The sequence below is a fragment of the Rhineura floridana genome, chromosome 6, assembly GCF_030035675.1.
Source record: "Rhineura floridana isolate rRhiFlo1 chromosome 6, rRhiFlo1.hap2, whole genome shotgun sequence".
Lineage (NCBI taxonomy): Eukaryota > Metazoa > Chordata > Lepidosauria > Squamata > Rhineuridae > Rhineura > Rhineura floridana.
In genome coordinates, this window is record NC_084485.1 from 107,834,605 (window position 1) to 107,853,487 (window position 18,883).

Below are 18,883 nucleotides of genomic sequence, written 5' to 3' on the forward strand. Positions count from 1 at the left end.
TTACCTTGGTAGAGCTAACAATAAGACCCATAAACCAAATCCCTTTTCCATTATTACAAAATTTCTCGTTTTTATAATCATCCAAAGCTTTTTCATTCCAGCCGTCTTTCATGCAAATACTCATTCAACAGCTTTAACTACAAGATTGACACATGCTTTATAGAACTGGAATATTAAATACAGCATTTGGATTCAAGGAATTCAAACTATTTCATCCTTTATTGTAATTCTGTATCTGAAGAATAAGTGTTTACTATGCATACCAGGTAAATGTCTGATAGAAATTATAGAGGTATGAAATGCATGCAATTCACGTAAAAATTTAATGTAGTAACCTTTTCAATATATAGTTTTTGTAAGTGCTATAATCCTGATCTCTGCTCTGTATCTTTCAGTCTTGGAATTAATTTCATCACCAAGCAATTTTTGCATCCTTTCAGGTACTCTGTGTGTGTGATCATTTCTTTGTGCTGGACCATTGTAGCCTCCATCTGTATGACTCTATTTGACTTGTGGAAAATCGTACGTTCACAGTTGTAAATATATGAATGTTGAAATGGGAGAAAGTTTTCTCATGTACAAGGAAATTTGCAGATCATATGAGTCTGTGCCCAGAATAATTTAGGGCCAATTTAGTGTAATTTGCAAGATTCCATATTTACTATAGCTGATTTCCCTCCTAGCTGGAGTACACTGTCCCCTTTTCCACTGCCTGACTGATTGGTGCCAATAGTAGACGCTCTGGCCAGCTAGAATGCATTCCATACCAAGGCAGCAGCATGTCTGATATAATGGAGGGAAGCAATATGTCATTGCCAGCTGGTGTGGCTCTGCTGGTACTGCAGGGTAATCAGTAGGGACCATAGACATTTCCAGACAACCTATAGTGCTGTGGCTTCATGTGAATAATTTTTCCTGCTAGTTATCAGTAGGAAAGCTCCAGTACTCCATAAAAGAGTATTATGTCTCTTCTTTTTGCTGCAAGGTTTGTGGTCTCCATCTGCCAGAAGGGCCTAAACAATGAAGGCCATTTCTATTTAATATGGCAAAAATTATCCCTTCATTTTTCCCATGTATATTAGCAAAGATAGGCTCACCAAAAATAAAAAACAACCGCCAACCACTGATTGTATGGAGCTCCCTTGTAACCTGCATGCTCATCCTTTTGATGAAAATCCTTTTTATTGTTTATGTCCACATGTGTGTGAAGAGAGGGAGTCAGCTTTTCCTTTGTGCTATCAAATCTTCTAGACGACAAGTCCTCAAGGTCTGTTTTGCTGTCTGTTTAGTCCCACACTGTGCATAACAGTAAAGCCTTGACACTGAGAAACGGAAAGTGAAGCAATATATTCTCTTTGACCACCTGTATAAAAGCTCTAGGCATAGATGTGCAGACCAAAAAAAGGCAATAAAAATAAATTTTGCATATGATCGAATCACTGGAAAACTGAAACAGAGAAGACAGAAAAGAAACAGTCTAAGAAGCAGGCCCTGGATGGCCCGTGCTACATGATGTCACTATCAGCATTTCTATACCTCTGAGAGCCAGTGTGGTGTAGTGGTTAAGGTGTTGGACTATGACCTGGGAGGCCAGGGTTCGAATCCCCACATAGCCACGGAGCTCACTGGATGACCTTGGGCCAGTCACTGCCTCTCAGCCTCAGAGGGAGGCAATGGCAAACCCCCTCTGAATACCACTTACCTTGAAAACCCTATTTGTAGGGTCGCCATAAGTCGGAATCAACTTGAAGGCAGTCCATTTCCATTTTTGTTTCTTGATTAGGGGCTTTCCCGCCATCTAGAATCTGAAAAAGGACAACCTGTTGCAGTGAGGGGATTTTAGTGACTGCATAGAAATTAAGAAAGGTGTGACATTTCTTAATGCTTATTTAAAGTGTGGTGTGTTTTGTGGTCAGCCCTTATTTCAGTCATTTTGAACAGTTATTTGGACAAGGCAGGATGTAAATCGTAAGTATAATATTAACCAGCTTTGTTGGAATATATACACTTCAAGCTTTGTTTGTGAACATTTTGGCACCTCATGCTGAAGGCCCCCATAATATCTGCAAATTGCCCTTCCCCTAAGGAAACAAGAATGTTTTTAAGAGTTTCTCAGAGCATGTGCAAAATGTATTTCCCTATTATAGAGAATCAACTTTTGTTTTAGGAACATAGGAAGCTGCCTTAAACTGAGGTAGACCATTGGTCCATCTAGCTCAGTAATGTCTACATTGACTGGAAGTGAATTTTGTCTCCATGGTTTCAGAAAGGGGACATTTCTAGCCCTATTTGGAGATGCCAGGGATTAAAGGCAGATGCTCTACCACTAAACTACAGCCCTCTCTTACAGGTTCTCTCACAGGCTGTGGCAAAGATCTCTCAAGATCCCACTGCTAGGCAGCACCACCAGTCGCTCCCAGTAATTCAATATTGCCTTGAGACTGTGCCTTAGTCTCCTCCAGGCCTATTGATACTTTGTGTCTGGGTGCACTTGCAGGCCACAACCCCCCTGTATCTTTGTGCCTATAAAGCATACAGCCCTGGGTTGCTCTGGATACCTGATGATGTTACACTATCTCTTCACCACTGCCACCATTGATACTGTTTCCCAACCTTGGTATATGCCCTGCCCACCCTTCTGGTCTGTGTAAACCCAGCCAAGGATCAGGTGTTAGGTAAACCAAGAAATATTTATTTATATACACAGGAATAACAAGATTACTTAAAGGTATAGTTTAACAAGCGTATGGTTTCATCAGATGCGTTACTCTTTATGTTACTAGTCGTCAATAACCTGCCTTACTACCAGCCTAATCCAATCCAACCCACAAAACCAACCAACAGCCTCCCTCAGAACTCCCACAAACAGCCGAACTCCCAACCAACTGTCATCCTCTCATTTATACGTTCAGACACAACACTCAGCCAATCATAATACAACATTCTCCAGCATTCCAGCCCATGTACTCCCCCCTCTCACTCAGTCCACTTACCATATCCACTCTAATAAACCCGCACTTACCATATTTACAGTCATATATATACAGGGACATCACAGTCTACTCTGAGCATGATTTATGCGGCAATCCGATACACACCTGGGAGTAAGTCCCATTGAACCCAACAAAGCTTACTTCTGAGTAGACATGTATTTGGATTGCGGCCTTAGTTGGATTACCATTCAATGGTTTTAATCTTATTATTAACCACCCAGAGAACTTTTGTTATTGGGTGGCATACAAATATTGTAAATAAAACAAAACAAACCTCTAAGTGTGCTTGTATGTGCTATGACAGGCCGACAGCATATTGGTCACAATGACTCAAGCAGACATTTTTCTGCCTTAATGCCATCTGATTCTTTCAACTGGTCAAGAAAGTAAAATTCTATTTGGGCCTGTAAACGTCTGGGCAATTGGTACGTTAGCTTCACACTGGCTCCCTATGTTCAGTAAACAGTATTGTCTCGCTTTGTGTTTCTCACACTGTGGGGCTACTCTCTCTTACAGCTTTATCACAATTTACTTAAAATCTCAAAGCAGATCTGTCTGTTTCTTTGAGCTTCCTTACTACTCTTTGTCACATTTGGTTACTGCTCTTTGATGCTGGTGTCTTCTTGGCTCTATTCAAACCTTTTCTTCAAGATTACATCCTTGTGTTTCTGAGCATTGCAGTAGCCAGCACAAGTTCAGTAAATCGCCTACAGTTTTTTCTCTTACACACACCTTGAAGTCGTCCAATAGTTTCTGGCAACTCTACCTGCCCCTTCTGACCTCACATGGATTCTAGAAGCTTCTCTGTTAAGTTGATTGATATGCCTGCTCTTCCCCTTCTCCTTATCTCTGAGCAGGCTGCCACACTTATAACCACATCACTTTTTCCATCATGCATTTTTCACACTTCTGTTGATTGTGACAGATTTCATTTCCTCCCCCTTGCCCGTTCTCTCTGGAAGCTCAGTGAATTATCAATTCACATGGCAAACCATAATTTTACTTTCAACTTAATTCTTAATTAATTACAGTTTTTCCTACCTTTGAGTTAAAATCCTGTTCCTTGAATTATTGTCTCCGTTTCGGGGCATGGAGTTGGAATGCTAGGATATTATTCAGTACTGTGTTAATGTAAAGTTGCTCTTTGTTTCATAGCAGAAAACAGAAAATGTAAAAATTTTCATGAAGACTGTGTAACAAAATGATATTTTGGTCATTTATCAATTTTTATTACTAATTAATTGCATTACAGTTTTAGAGCCTGGCTCTTAATTCATACCAGTAAAATTCAGAGATGTATTGATTTATTTTTATTCCTGTATGTTATAGCTTTACTGGCAGGATACTGCTGATAATTTGTTTTCATGGCAGACTTGCACTCAGGATGCACTTATAAATTCACCATTGGTGACTGCAGCAATACGGGGAGCTTCCCCAGGAAGGCTTGCCTGGGAACTACTTTATCGGATTTTCATGCCAGGCAAATAAGACTTTATTTTATAAAGTCTCTAGCATCCAACTAATAGTAAAACAAATTTGGACGTGGAAATAGGGCAGACAGCACAATCCTATACATGTCTTTTCAAAAATAAGTCCCATTGAGTTTATTAGATAAGTGGGAACAGGGAATGCAACCCTGTCTTGTGCTATATTAAAATCCATCTCCCCACATAAGTTGACACTACAAAGCTTCTCACATGTATCTTGCTGAAAACTCATAAGTAAAATATTCAGACAGTACGTTTCAGAATGGAACTTGTTTTGGAGCTACAGACTCCTACAACAACTTTTACTATATAAATATATTACTATTCAGGGGGGAAATGAGACATTGACAGCTTTATAGCTTGTGATCAGACAAGGTTGCCTTTCTCCACGTATGCCTGTTTGTACACTAAGCTCTTCAGCAAAGACTCTTCTTTATGTTTCTGCTTCATGTGACATAGGGTGGTTGGTTACCTGGACAAGAACTGCCTTAGTGATGGAATGCTTTCCCCAAGAAGGCTTGCCTGGGAACTACTTTGATTGGATTTTCATGCCAGGCAAGTAAGACTTTATTTTATTTTCTCAGGACTTTTAATCTAATTTGACATGCCTTATCTTTGCTGGGGTTTTATGTATTCTTTTTGTTTTGCTACTTTAGTGTACATTGTATTTTTTAAATTTTATAGGCCTTTCTGGGAATTTGACTGGCGGGCAGACAAAAATCCCTAAGGTAAATAAATAAAATGACCGTGAACCTAAGGCAGACAACCTACTCTAACCAGCATGTATGATGCACTTCAAATTATTCTTGCATACAGAATACAGCATGGTGGTTTTTTGGGTGGGGGTTGGGGTGGGGTTTTTTCGTTTTTGTTTTGTTTTTTACAGAGATGGTTGTCTGCCCCCAAGCGAAGCTCAGGAATTGGTTGTGTGGGTGATATTGAGCCAACCTCATCTGTCTCCTCCTCCCTCCACCATGATGTCTTGGGTAAAAGGACAAGTAGTGTTGGTAGTACAGCCGTAGAAGACAGGAGGTTGCAGGTAAATTTATACAGTGATTCATTGTGCTGTGAGCTACAATTGTTGCATTCCTCTTATTGTGAGGAACCACAGGGATATTGGTTTTATGAATGGGTTCAACAATGTTTGAATGCCCATGTGTGCAACTGTGTGCGCACACACGCAACAACAATAAAAAAGTAGAAGAAATGGGAGAGATCCATTGCATTACTTTTCAACATGGATCTTGCCATAACAAAACCAGTCAAAGATCTGCAAAGTGATAGTGGCTTAGCAGTGTTCTTTAGCATGAACAGATGAATTCTTTAAATGATACTATTGATGGGCAATGTTCACATGGGATTTGAAGCTTTGATCAGTGATTCACAAAAACATTATACAAACTGGCAATTTAACTGAATTTTCAATACTAATTCTATGAACATTAAGTAGACAATCCTTGGCATGTCTTTCAGAAGTAGATCCTACAGAGTTCAATGGTATTTATTTTTGGGTAAGTGTAGCCTTAATCACAAAAAGGCTTTAAAGGCAAAACCAATAAGAGTTGCAGTTTTTAGCTGCTAGGGCAGCTAATGTAATAAATGCAGCAGGCCATACTTAAAGTTGATATGGTGAACAATACTGGCTCTCTGATTAAATCTGTGACTGCCTCTTTGACATGCCTCAGAAAATATATGCTTCAGGTCACTTTTCTAAATTCCCTCCTGACATTCCTTGGTGCCAACTGCAACATGATGTAATGTCTCACTAACATTATTTAATGCCAAAGTTGACCTTAGCTTTCACCATGTATCATTACCAGTCTTGTAGTTTGGGACTTCCTTCCCGGCCCTCCCTTTCTGTAGATGTTTTTGTTGTGTTAAAATTCAAAGGAAGTTTGATGGCTAGAGTAGAAGGGAAAGACAAGAAAAGGCCCAGGAACGTAAGAAAGAACAAGAGCAGGGTATTATTTTAAAAAGGAAGACAAGGAATTTCAAAATTAAGCACATAGCACAACACATGCACAAACACACACACAGATCCTTAAGCTTGTGTTCGCAGATGACTTGATGATGCCTGTAAAATCAGTTGGTGAATGCTTGCGTTAAAGATTAATACTGTTCTGTGGTCTCTAAGTCGTGAGAAGCTCCAGGGATATGGCTTACCTAGTCTTGGCTTCCTTGGGAGAAGAAATCACTGGAGACTTAAGGTGTTTGTGTAATATTTAGGTTTATTGACAAATATATAAGTTGAGCACAGGTGGAGACTGACAGCATAGCACTTCTAAAAACATTGCCACATCAGATCCTTCAGAAAGACTGTGCTGAATTTTCCTGCCCCTCTCTCTCTGTCTCCCTCCCTCCCTCCCTCAATGATTCAATTGTTCACAGAGAGTGATTGCCTGTGACAGAGGCCTTAGTTCAAGGGTTGCCAAGTGGCACTGACAGGCACACGTGCATCCACTGAATCCACCCACAAGGTTCCATCCCCCTGCGGAAATTAGCCTTCAAAGAAACATAGTCAATTGAATAGGAAGTGGTGTGCATTTAGTTGTGTGTGTGTGGTGCCAGCCCATGGCAGTTTTTCCGGTTTGCAAATGTGCCCACGGGCCCAGGAAGCTTGGTGACCTCTGTCTTAGTCAGCTGTTATCTTGTCCAAAATAGCTCTTGCCTTTCAAGAAGTGCTTCCAGCTATTTCCTAGCCAATCTGGGTCATTTACTTGTCATTCTCATAACAGATGTGACCTCTGCCTATTAAGGAATTTGAGCAGCAGTCAATCTTCCTCCATTAACCATTTCTGTCCAAGCCCAGACTCCTTCATACAATCCTATAACGATATCATGGACCATAGGAACAAGGACAGAAAAATGGACTTTAAAACCATTTCATACTCAGAATGCAAAATTTGTGTTGTTGAATAATAAGATGAGCATGAGCAGCACTGGTTGCAAAATAAACTCCCATCTGGAAGCACTTTAACCCTGTTACCACTTCCTACGCTCTGTCTTAAGACTGAGACCAATGCAGACTTGATCGTTTTAATACCAAGCCCCCCTTCCCCCCCCCATTTGCTTTGCTTAACATGCACCCTGATGAACAGTTCTGAGGAACTCAAACGCTTAGTTACTATTTTGTTACGTTTTCATGTGTCCAAGAAACATGGGAGAAAGGGCACCTCAAATAAACAAAGGGAAAAGCAGCAGGAGAGGAAAAACTCCACTGCTTACTGGTACATGAACACTTGGCACAGCTCAACGTGTTTAGGAGTACAAGGACTCCTGCTTCAAGGAGCTACAAACACAAACAACGGACAACATAAATACACTGGAATTATAACATCCATAACATTCCTACTACAAAAAGTATACACACATTCCGTACCTGAGAGATGGCATGTTGCTTGTCTAAGGGCGGGAGTCCTTTCTGTGGCCTGCAGCCTGGGTACCAATACTTCCTGCTGCCTGTATCATACGGGGCACAGCCTGTGATTGGCAGGGGGCAGAGAAACAGATGATATCTACAGGTGGACAGTCTGGAGGAGTTTTTTTAGATTAAGGTAGATCTCAGTGTGATAAGTAAGGGCTGCAACTGCTGCAGGATATGTAATAGGCCCAGGGATAGATAATTGCACTTAACATTCTGTTTTGTTTGTTGCTCCAGGTTTTCTGTAATATATGCATTGCATATCTTTCTCTTCCCCTTTGAGATGCACACCTTAACATGGTGAGAGGCCTTGAGAGTGTTGAAGAAGCTGAGAGCAATGCCGTCAGGAATCTAGACCAAGAGACTAGACTCCTAGCAGGGGCACCCAACACGGAATGGTCAAAAGCTGAGACACCAGACTAAGATGCATCCAACTCAGAGGAAGGCAATGGTAAACCACCTCTGAATATCTCTTACCACAAAAACCCTATGAACAGAGTATCCAAAATGCAACACAAGATAGTGCTGGAAGATGAGACCCCCCAGGTCAGAAGGCACTCAACTAGCTACTGGGGAAGAACAAAGAACAAGTACAAGTAGTGCTGTGTCTAATGATGTGGCTGGGTCAAAGCCGAAATGAAGCCCAGAGGGTGATGCGCACAGATGCAAAAGGAGAGTCCAAAGTTGTACGATGCACACAATAGGAACATGGAATGTGAGAAGCATGAACCAAGGAAAATTAGAAATTGTCAAGCAAGAAATGGAACGTATCAACATTACAATACTTGGCATGAGTGAATTAAAATGGATGGGAATGGGACATTTCCAATCAGGCAACTACAAAATATTTTATGCAGGAAATGAGAAATTAAGAAGAAATCGGGTTGCTTAAATAGTGAGAAGTGATATAGCAAAAGCAATTAAGAGCTACAATGCAAGGTCTGAGCGAGTGATATCAATGAAGTTAAACAGGAAACCTATTAACATAACCATCATCCAAGTCTATGCTCCAACTGCAAATGCAGAAGAAGAGGAATTGGAGAGATGTTACGCAGAAGTATAGGAAGCAATTGATCACACACCAAAACAAGACGTTCTGATAATCATGGGGGACTGGAATGCAAACATAGGGAACAGAGAAGAACTAGGAATTGTGGGAAAATGGGGCTTAGGAGACAGAAATGAAGCAGGGGAAAGACTTATTGAATTCTGTGAAGCCAATAATTTGTTTCTTGCAAGCACAACCGAAAAGACGACTGTACACATGGACATCACCAAATGGTCAATATAGGAATCAAATTGATTATATAATTGGTAGCAGAAGATGGAGAAGTTCCATACTTTCTGTGAAAACAAGACCAGGAGCAGACTGCAGTACAGATCGCGAACTGGTCGTATCAAAAATTAGAGTAAAGCTAAAGAAGAACAACAAAGGAATCGTAATTATTATTATTATTATTATTATTATTTATTACACTTTTATACCGCCCGACTAGCAATAGCTCTCTGGGCGGTGAACACAAGAGTACAATAAAATCACACAATATAATGCCAAAATACTATTGAAATAACATCCCAGAAGAATATAATGATCAAATAAGGAACAGCTTTGAGGCGTTAAACTTAGTTGACAGAGAACCAGAAGAACTATGGATTGAAGTCAGAGACATGATCAGGGAAGAATGCAAAAAGACAATACGTCTCTTTAAAAAGAGAGAAAGACCTCAATGGATGACTGAAGAAACTCTTAAAATGGTTTAAGAGAGAAGGAAAGCAAAATCAAAAGGAGATAGAAACACGGTCAGAACCCTAAATGCAACAATGGAGAGACTAGTACATAGGGACAAAGAGAACTATTACAATAATTATTGTATAGAAATAGAAGAGGACAACAAAAAGGGAAGAACAAGAGCCCTATTCCAAAAGATTAGAGAAATTAAAGGTAAATTTAAACCAAGAGTAGGGATGTTGAAAATTCCACAGGGAGACACACTGACTGACTGAGATGAAATCAAAGGAAGATGGAAGCAATACACTGAAGAACTCTATAAAAGAGATGCCAGGATGACAGATTCATTCATGGAGGAACGGTATGATGAAGAACCAGAAATTTTAGAATGCGAGGTGAAAGCTGCTCTTAAAATAATTGGAAGAAACAAATCGCCAGGAACAGATGGCATACCAATAGAGTTGCTACAAGCTACTGAGACTGAATCTGTCCAAATTTTGACTAAAATTTGTCAAGAAATATGGGAAACTAAACAATGGCCCACAGACTGGAAGCGTTCAATATACATCCCAATTCCAAAGAAAGGGGATCCCAGGGAATGCAGTAATTATCACACTGTTGCCTTAATAACCCATGCAAGTAAAGTAATGCTCAAGATTCTACAACAAAGGCCCTTACCGTATATGGAGCAAGAAATGCCAGAAGTCCAAGCTGGATTTAGAAAGGGAAGAGGCACCAGCGATCATATAGCAAACATACGTTGGATAATGGAATGGACTAAGCAATTTCAGAAGAAAATCACTCTGTGCTTTATAGATTACAGCAAAGCCTTTGACTGTATAGATCAGCCTTTCCCAACCAGTGTGCCTCCAGATGTTGTTGGACCACAACTCCCATCAGCCTCAGCCACCATTTCCAATGGCTGAGGCTGATGGGAGTTGTGGTCCAACAACATCTGGAGGCACACCGGTTGGGAAAGGCTGGTATAGATCATGAAAAACTATGGAATGCTTTAAAAGAAATGGAGGTGCCACAGCATCTGATTGTCCTGATGCGCAACCTATACTCTGGATAAGAGGCTACTGTAAGAACAGAATATGGAGCAACCGACTGGGTGTGAGACAGGGATGCATTTTATCACCCTATTTGTTTAATATATACGCAGAACATATCATACGGAAAGCAGAATTGGACCAAGATGAAAGAAGGGGTGACAATTGGAGGAAGAAATATCAATAATTTAATATACGCAGATGATACCATACTCTTAGCAGAAACCAGTAATGATTTGAAACGAATGCTGATGAAAGTTCAAGAGGAAAGCGCAAAAGCAGGACTGCAGCTGAATGTCAAAAAGACTAAAGTAATGACAACAGAAGATTTATGTAACTTTACAGTTGACAATGAGGACATTGAACTTGTCAAGGATTATCAATACCTTGGCACAGTCATTAACCAAAATGGAGACAATAGTCAAGAAATCAGAAGAAGGCTAGGACTGGGGAGGGCAGCTATGAGAGAACTGGAAAAGGTCCTCAAATGCAAAGATGTATCACTAAACACTAAAATCAGGATCATTTCGACCATGGTATTCCCAATCTCTATGTACAGATGTGAAAGTTGGACAGTGAAAAAAGTGGGTAAGAGAAAAATCAGCTCATTTGAAATGTGGTGTTGGAGAAGAGCTTTGCGCATACCATGGACTGCAAAAAAGACAAATAATTGGGTGTTAGAACAAATTAAACCAGAACTGTCACTAGAAGCTAAAATGATGAAACTGAGGTTATCATACGTTGGACACGTAATGAGAAGACATGATTCAATAGAAAATATAATAATGCTTGGAAAAACAGAAGGGAGTTGAAAAAGAGGAAGGCCAAACAAGAAATGGATTGATTCCATAAAGGAAGCCACAGACCTGAACTTATAAGATCTGAACAGGATGGTTTATGACAGATGCTCTTGGAGGTTGCTGATTCATAGGTCGCCATTGGTCGTAATCGACTTGAAGGCACATAACAACAACTTATCTTTCTCTTAAACTGTCTGCATTTATTCTGTTCTAGTAAATCTGATGTGGTCTCTATTTTTTTCACCCACATCTAAAGCTTGAAAGGCTTCAGGAATACCCAAGGAAGGTTTTATTATTATTAGCTTGATTAAATAAGGGGCAGCTTTATAGTATAGTCCCCCCTTGTTTGGTGACAGCAAGCTTTTTAAAGGGGAAGGATGGGCTGAGCAGAAGGGTACCTTCTGTGTTAGCTGGATTTTCTGTTCCGTCAGAGGGCTCCGGGTAGCTGGGTGGTGGCCGTCACAGTTGGCCTACTACCAATATTTCGGATTTTCCATATGAACTTGATGCAAGGTGGCCTGGTACTGCGAGACCAGTAGGTTCCTAAGAAGATAAAAAGAGTCTGCTTGGTCAGGCCCATGGTCCATATAGTCCAGCATCTTGTTCTCACAGTGACCATCCACATGTCTATGGTTCTTTGGTGTTGCCTAGACTCCCTTGGGCAGAAGAGCAGGATACAGATTTAATAAATAAATACAAAAATGGGATGCCTGAAAGCAAGACTAGAGGGCACCTTAACTCTTTCCTCTTGTGATTCCCAGCAATTGTTATTCAGAGGTATGCTAGCTCTGAAACTGGCAGTAGAACATTGTGGCCAGTAGCCTTTGATAGCCTTATCTTCCTCTTGCCCATAAGACCAGAGGAAACCACAATGCTTATGTAAACTCTTGGGACCATTTCTTGGGTAGCAAGACAAAAGCTGTCAGAAACACAGAGTACCGAAGCTCTCTTTCAAGTCCCCTTTTTGTAGTGCCCAAAGCCCATGGTGGAATGTCTCTAAGCTGTTTCCTTAACACTTTTGCTACATTCAACATTATTTCCACTATAAGCATTTAGCGTGGTTCTCTGCAGCAGGCAGTTTATGTGAACACAGCACTTTTACATAGCCAGAGGGTGTCTGTTAAATCTCACTTCAGGGTTAAGGGTTGATCCTATCTTTGGTTTTCCTCTCCACGTCTATAATCCACACAGCTTTTCTGCCGCCACTAGTTAGTTTTACAAGCAGAATCGTTGATACTGACAAAGAAACCAATTATCCCCAGGAAGGGTTTCTTGTTATGCAGAGCTGTTAAGGCAAGGTCCTATAGACAAGGTCTTACTGCCAAAGTCCCTTAGCTGTAAAACAACATTTTTTTGTGACTCTGAACTCAAGCAACAACACCCTTTGTGATTTTGATAATTCCCCAATCAAATCTTATCAATGCACTTTGACAACACAGTGTCTTAGATTTGTTGAGTATTTTCCTCCATAAATTAGTTTTTATATTATGCCTTTTTTTAAAAGTATCCATTGAATGTCTACCCCTCTCTTGCAACCAAAGCTTTGTTTCAGGCAGTTCCTCTTCCTAACAGGATTTCTTCTCCTCCTCTCTGCAGCCCCCTACATGTTCCCAAAATCTGCTCTGGAGAGTTCTCCAACCCTCTGGAGCAGATTTTGAAGGTGTACAAGGGGCTGCCGGGAGGAGGAGAGGAAAGGGAAGTCCCAATGAGGAAGCAGAAATCTGTTTCACAATGGCAGTGTTGGATACAATCCATAGACAAATGACAAATTTGTAGTGACAAATTCGTGATAGTCACGCCACATCTCACAGCCAAACCCACTTTCCCTCATTTCCCTTGCTCTCCCCGTTGTCCATACTCCACTACAACATATGTCCCTAGGAGCCAATCAGCATGAAAGGGGAGGCTGTGTATTAGCTACTGAAAAGAAGCTCCTCAGTGGCTGACTCACCTCCTTTTACTCTGATTGCTTCCAATCAGCACAAAAGGCCAAGGACTCTTCTCGGTGGCTAAAACGATCCCTTTTCATGTTGATTGACTCATACATAGGGACCTGGCTTGGACCCTGCTCTCCAAAAAGTAACAGGTCTATGACCCCCAGTGGCCCCAGACGACTACACCCCTGCCCATATATTTTAAATGTGTATAAGTCTTTGCCTATCAAATATAAGATTGGCTACTCTTTGCACTTTCTAAATATGGTGGTGTATTAGAATATAAAAAAAAAAGGTAACATGCATTGCAGACCTAATGTTGATCCATGGTTGTCATTTATGAAGAAGCCTAGACTCTTTCTGGACTCACCCACTCCCTACTCCTCCTACCTTGCAGTTGGGAAAAGGTGTTTGAAAGCGTTTGCTTTTGCTTAATTGTGGTTTGAACTGACAAAATATGTTAATACTAACTATGGTTCCTTGCAAAACAAGCAAACTTCAAAACCATGGGTTATGAGGCTGCCTCTGTGAAATAACCACAGTTGGTGTTAATCACTGTTACTAGTTCAGACAAAACAACAAGCCATGGTTAGCTAAAAGTAGTAGTGAAAACTTCTGAACTTCCCCCTCAGCCACTAGAAAGAAGAGAGGGGAAGGAAGGGAGGTATGCAAGCCTAAGGACTCTAACCATGGTTTAGCATTACATCTGAACACAGGCTAATTATGTAGATATTTGGTGTGAGAGAAATGCAATATTTTTCATTGTGTCTGTTTACCTATATAAGTACCAATCATGCCTGAGAAGTAGTAATTAAGTGAAGAGAAACCAGGTGATGCACATGCATGTGCGAACCAGGTGAGCCTCCCTTGTCTGTATTGTGTCAATATTGGTGACTAATGAAAAGGCAGTATCATCAAAAATCAGATTACATAATGAAAATAGAGACAATATTAGGAAAGTAGATTTCATAGTGGCACCTTGTCATGCTGGCAATCTATATGAAATAATGATTTCATTCTTTTGGTATGTTCATGGTTTGTTAGGCAGAATCGGTACAACATTTATGTACAATGCAGACACGGGCAAGTCCGCATGGGCTCCGTTCATATTGAAGTGTTATTATGCCGAAGAGTACAGTTTCAAATAAAGATGAGTGTTTTATTCATGTCAGCTTCCTTTATTTAATTAGTTTTGTTGTGTCATGAAATAACAGGGCTCATAATGAACATCATCCTAGTGATTTCCCTGAATGGTTTTGAGAACATGCTCCAATAAACAGAGATTTAGACATGCTAGAGTTTAATACAATGACCCTGGAGAGGGGAGGATTTTATTTCAGTAACCTCTTAGGCAGGAAATTGGAATCTGAAAAACTGGCCACTTATGAAGACAGCATCAGGAGCTGTAGATGAGAAAAACAGGCTAAAGCTGGATAGACATGTGCTAGTAGGACAGAGAGAACTGAGGAGGCTGATTATCAGAAAACACTGAAAATAATTTGGATATCAAAGCAAAATCTGTTGACTTGGAGAGGGAATATGTATGTCACAGAGAAGCTTGCTAGTCCCCTTCTCTCCTTGTTTCCCAGCCTCCATCTAACAGACACAGCACTAGTTTTTTCTGCCAGCTTAGGGGATGGCATGCAGAAGATTAATCCTTGTGCAAATGCCATTTTTATGGAGTAGTAACAAAAATAGCAGGAAGAGCATTTTGTATACTTATTTTAATATGTCGTCACTGCTATGAGCACCTGTTTAGTTATATGAGGAAATGATTCTATGTATTTCAGTTTCATTTTATGTTTCATTTTAAAAGCCTTAGATGCACCAGATTATAACTGGGACAATATCAAAAATGAAGTTTATATCACATCCTTTACATGCAAATGATGGATAAAGTGAGTCTCTGAGCAGAAAGGAATTATGTTAGGTAATGTTACAAGACACAGTTCTCTACTGACTTCATATGAAGCATTGTTTTTACCACAATGAAACTAGATAGGAAAAAGTCAGCTGGCTTGTTTATAAAATTGGATCTGTTAAGCTATACATTTTCAAAAACAAATGAAGGTTTTAAAACATTGATCAAAGAACTGTATATGGATTTATAGTCCTTAAACTCCTTTTTGAAGCTATTTTCAATAACAAGTATTGCTAATAAATATTTATTAGGAAATAGCCTAGTTTTTAATTAACATGTGCATTAACTGTTTCCTATAAAGATTTTTAACAGTGGGGAGATGTGCTGCTTAAAGGCTGGCTGTGAAAATACTCAAGTACGATGACTTCATTTCCATTCTGCTTATGTTCTTATAAAAATTGCCTTGATGCCCAAGAAGACTCAAGACGCCTCTATCTTAGCACTCACTATCCAGCAGCACCCAGCGAGATGCTACTAGGAAGAGGATGATGGAGCAAGAAAAACCTAATGGAGATAGCTGTTCTTGATAATTGACTACAGGATCAAAAGCACACTCTTCCTGAATATGGTTATTCAAGGCTGATGGTCCTATCTTCCATAGATTTGTTTAATCCTTTTTCAAAAGTCACCTGGTAAAGTTTGTGATCATCATAAGATCTTATGACAATTAATTCCATAATTTAAAACTTCTTTTTGTTTGGTCTGAGTTTCATTTTACTGGTTAGGCCTCATCTTGAATACTGCATCCAGTTCTGGACACCACAGTTTTAAGAAGGATGCAGACAAACTGGAATGAGTTCAGAGGAGGGCAACAAGGATGATCAGGGGCCTAGAAACAAAGCCCTATGAGGAGAAACTGAAAGAACTGGGCATATTTAGCCTTGAGAAGAGAAGACTGAGGGGAGATATGATAGCATTTTTCAAGTACTTGAAAGGTGACCACACATAGGAAAGCCAGGATCTCTTCTTGATTGTCCCAGAGTGCAGGACATGGAATAATGGGCTCAAGCTGCAGGAAACCAAATTTCGTCTGAACATCAGGAAAAACTTCCTGTTAGAGCAGTATGACAATGGAACTAATTACCTAGGGAGGTGGTGGAGGCATTCAAGAAGCAGCTGAACAGCCACCTGTTGGGTATGCTTTAATTTGGATTCCTACATTGAGCAGGGGGTTGGACTCGATGGCCTTATAGGCCCCTTCCAACTCTACGATTCGATGATTCTATTCTGAGATCTAGCAATTGAAAAGAGAATAATATGTTTGTCTTTGCTTTCTCTACATCATCCATAATTTTATTATTCTGTAGACTTCTCTTATCTTCCTTCTGAGTCACCTTTATTTCACAAGTTAAATGCCCTAATTCTGTCGTCTTTTCTTAAAGGAAAGATACTGCAGTTCCTGTCACCCTTTTTGGTATCATGTTCAGCTCTCTATTACCTTTATAACCCAGCATGGAGCAATCTTCAGTATTACCTCATGCACACACTGCAGGAGTGAGGTGGGAAAAGACTCAAATTACTGTTCATTGATTAAGGGCCAGAATCGAGAGTTGACATGCTCAAGCATCTGCTGAGGGCCACATCCCAGCAGGAGGCTGGCTGACAAGACCTCTATGAGCCAACTGAAGTGAGGTGGTAGGCAAAATGAGAGAGAAGATCCCATGGTGGCTGTCTTGCCAACAGCCCTCTGCCTGGAGCTGACACTGCCTTGGATCTTTTTTCCCCTTCATAATTGAAGAAAATGATGGTTTTGGCATATGAGTTTCGAGAGAGAAATGATTAGGGAGGTACCTGCCCAAATTGCTCTGCATCCTTATCTAGATAAAGCTTCTCAGGTACAGTCTGCAATACAGTGGCTTTTATACATCATGCTTTCCAACAGAGTCAACAATAGAAATAATAGATATCTCAAGGGGACCATAAAAAGAATTGTAGACTTGGGGAAAGGCCTCGGATAGATGGTCGCTTGGGGTGAAGAGGAAGGCAGATGCTATAACATGTCATGTGGGGCTGTTCAGTTCATAACATTATTTTAAAAGAAATGATGATTTTAAAGACTTTTTAAAAAAAATCATAGGTAACCAGCCCCATGGTTTGTTTGTTTATTTAATCAATTTCTAGGTGGCTTACTAGATTTAAAAAAACAAAATCTCAGGGCAGTTTACAAGAAGAGAGTCAAAGCTCTAAAACTTACATTAAAAAACAATACATATGAACAAATTACTATGAATAACAAATAAAAATATCTAAAGTAGCAAAAATTTAAAATACTAAAGAGACTAAAAATATACAGTACAATCCAGCAATTAACAGGAAATCTCCAGACAAAAAGATCAGTTTTTAATAAGTGTCTGAAACATGCCACAGATAGTGACTCCCAATTAACAGAGGGGAGAGCATTCCTACAGTCAGGTGCAACTGCAGAGAAGGACCATTTCTGTGTTCTCAAGAGGTTGCTGACTGCAGGTTGTAGTGTGACCAACAGGGGAAGGAGATCCGCTAGATAACCTGCTCCCAAGTTGTTCAAGGCTTCATATCAGCAGTTGGAAAATTCCAGCCCTCATGCCTAGTTATTCCTGGCAGGGGTCCTAATTAGACTGGGAGGCTTTTCCCCCCAAATCATATGTGATGTTGGGTGTGGGCCAGGTAAAGACGTGGTTGGAATTAGTTGCACTAGGGCATTCTCCATTGAGAATTCCCTAGCGTAGCTGCCTGGGCATGCTCTCAATGCCAATCAGCTAATGGGATCTGAGAGCAAACCCCTTTGAAGTCTGGGTGCAGGCTCAGTTTAGATTCAAATCATGCCTGCAATTGCACATTTTTCCTCTGGCAGTCTACAGAAGAAAAATGTCACTTTGCAGGTGCCATAATATATAAATCAATTCTGCGCCTGCAAATGGACTTCAAAGGGGCTCACTCTCAGCATCCATCAGCTGGTTTGTGCTGAGAGGAAACCCCTTTGATGTAGTCACCTGATGCCATAATGACATCAGGTAATTGACAGGTGAATGCCCCCACCAATCTGTCAAAGTTGGCTTGTGGGATGAGGGAGATAAGGATGCAGTCCACAGGCCAGATCCAGTTCTCCACTTCTTGCTTTATAACAAGACCGAACATTGCTTGGTAGGTAATAGGCAGCTGACCCGGCCAGATAGGCGACCTAGAAATAAAATTTTATTATTATTATTATTATTTTAACACAGGTGTAATGTGTGCATGGCTGGGTACCCTAATCAACTGTCTAGGTATTGCATTCTGCACTAGTTGCAGTTTCCAAACAATTTCAGTAATCCAAGATGCTTCAGAACAAGGAGCTTCAGTACAAGATGTCCGTTCAGTAGAGGTAACAGTGCTCCAGTAGAAACTGTTTCTCCCACAATACAATCAGCTGAACCAGTGGTTCCCAACCTTTTTCCCCCCTCAGACCACTCGAAAATTGCTGAGGGTCTTGGTGGACCACTTAAACATAAGAACATGAGAACATAAGAAGAGCCTGCTGGATCAGGCCAGTGGCCCATCTAGTCCAGCATCCTGTTCTCACAGTGG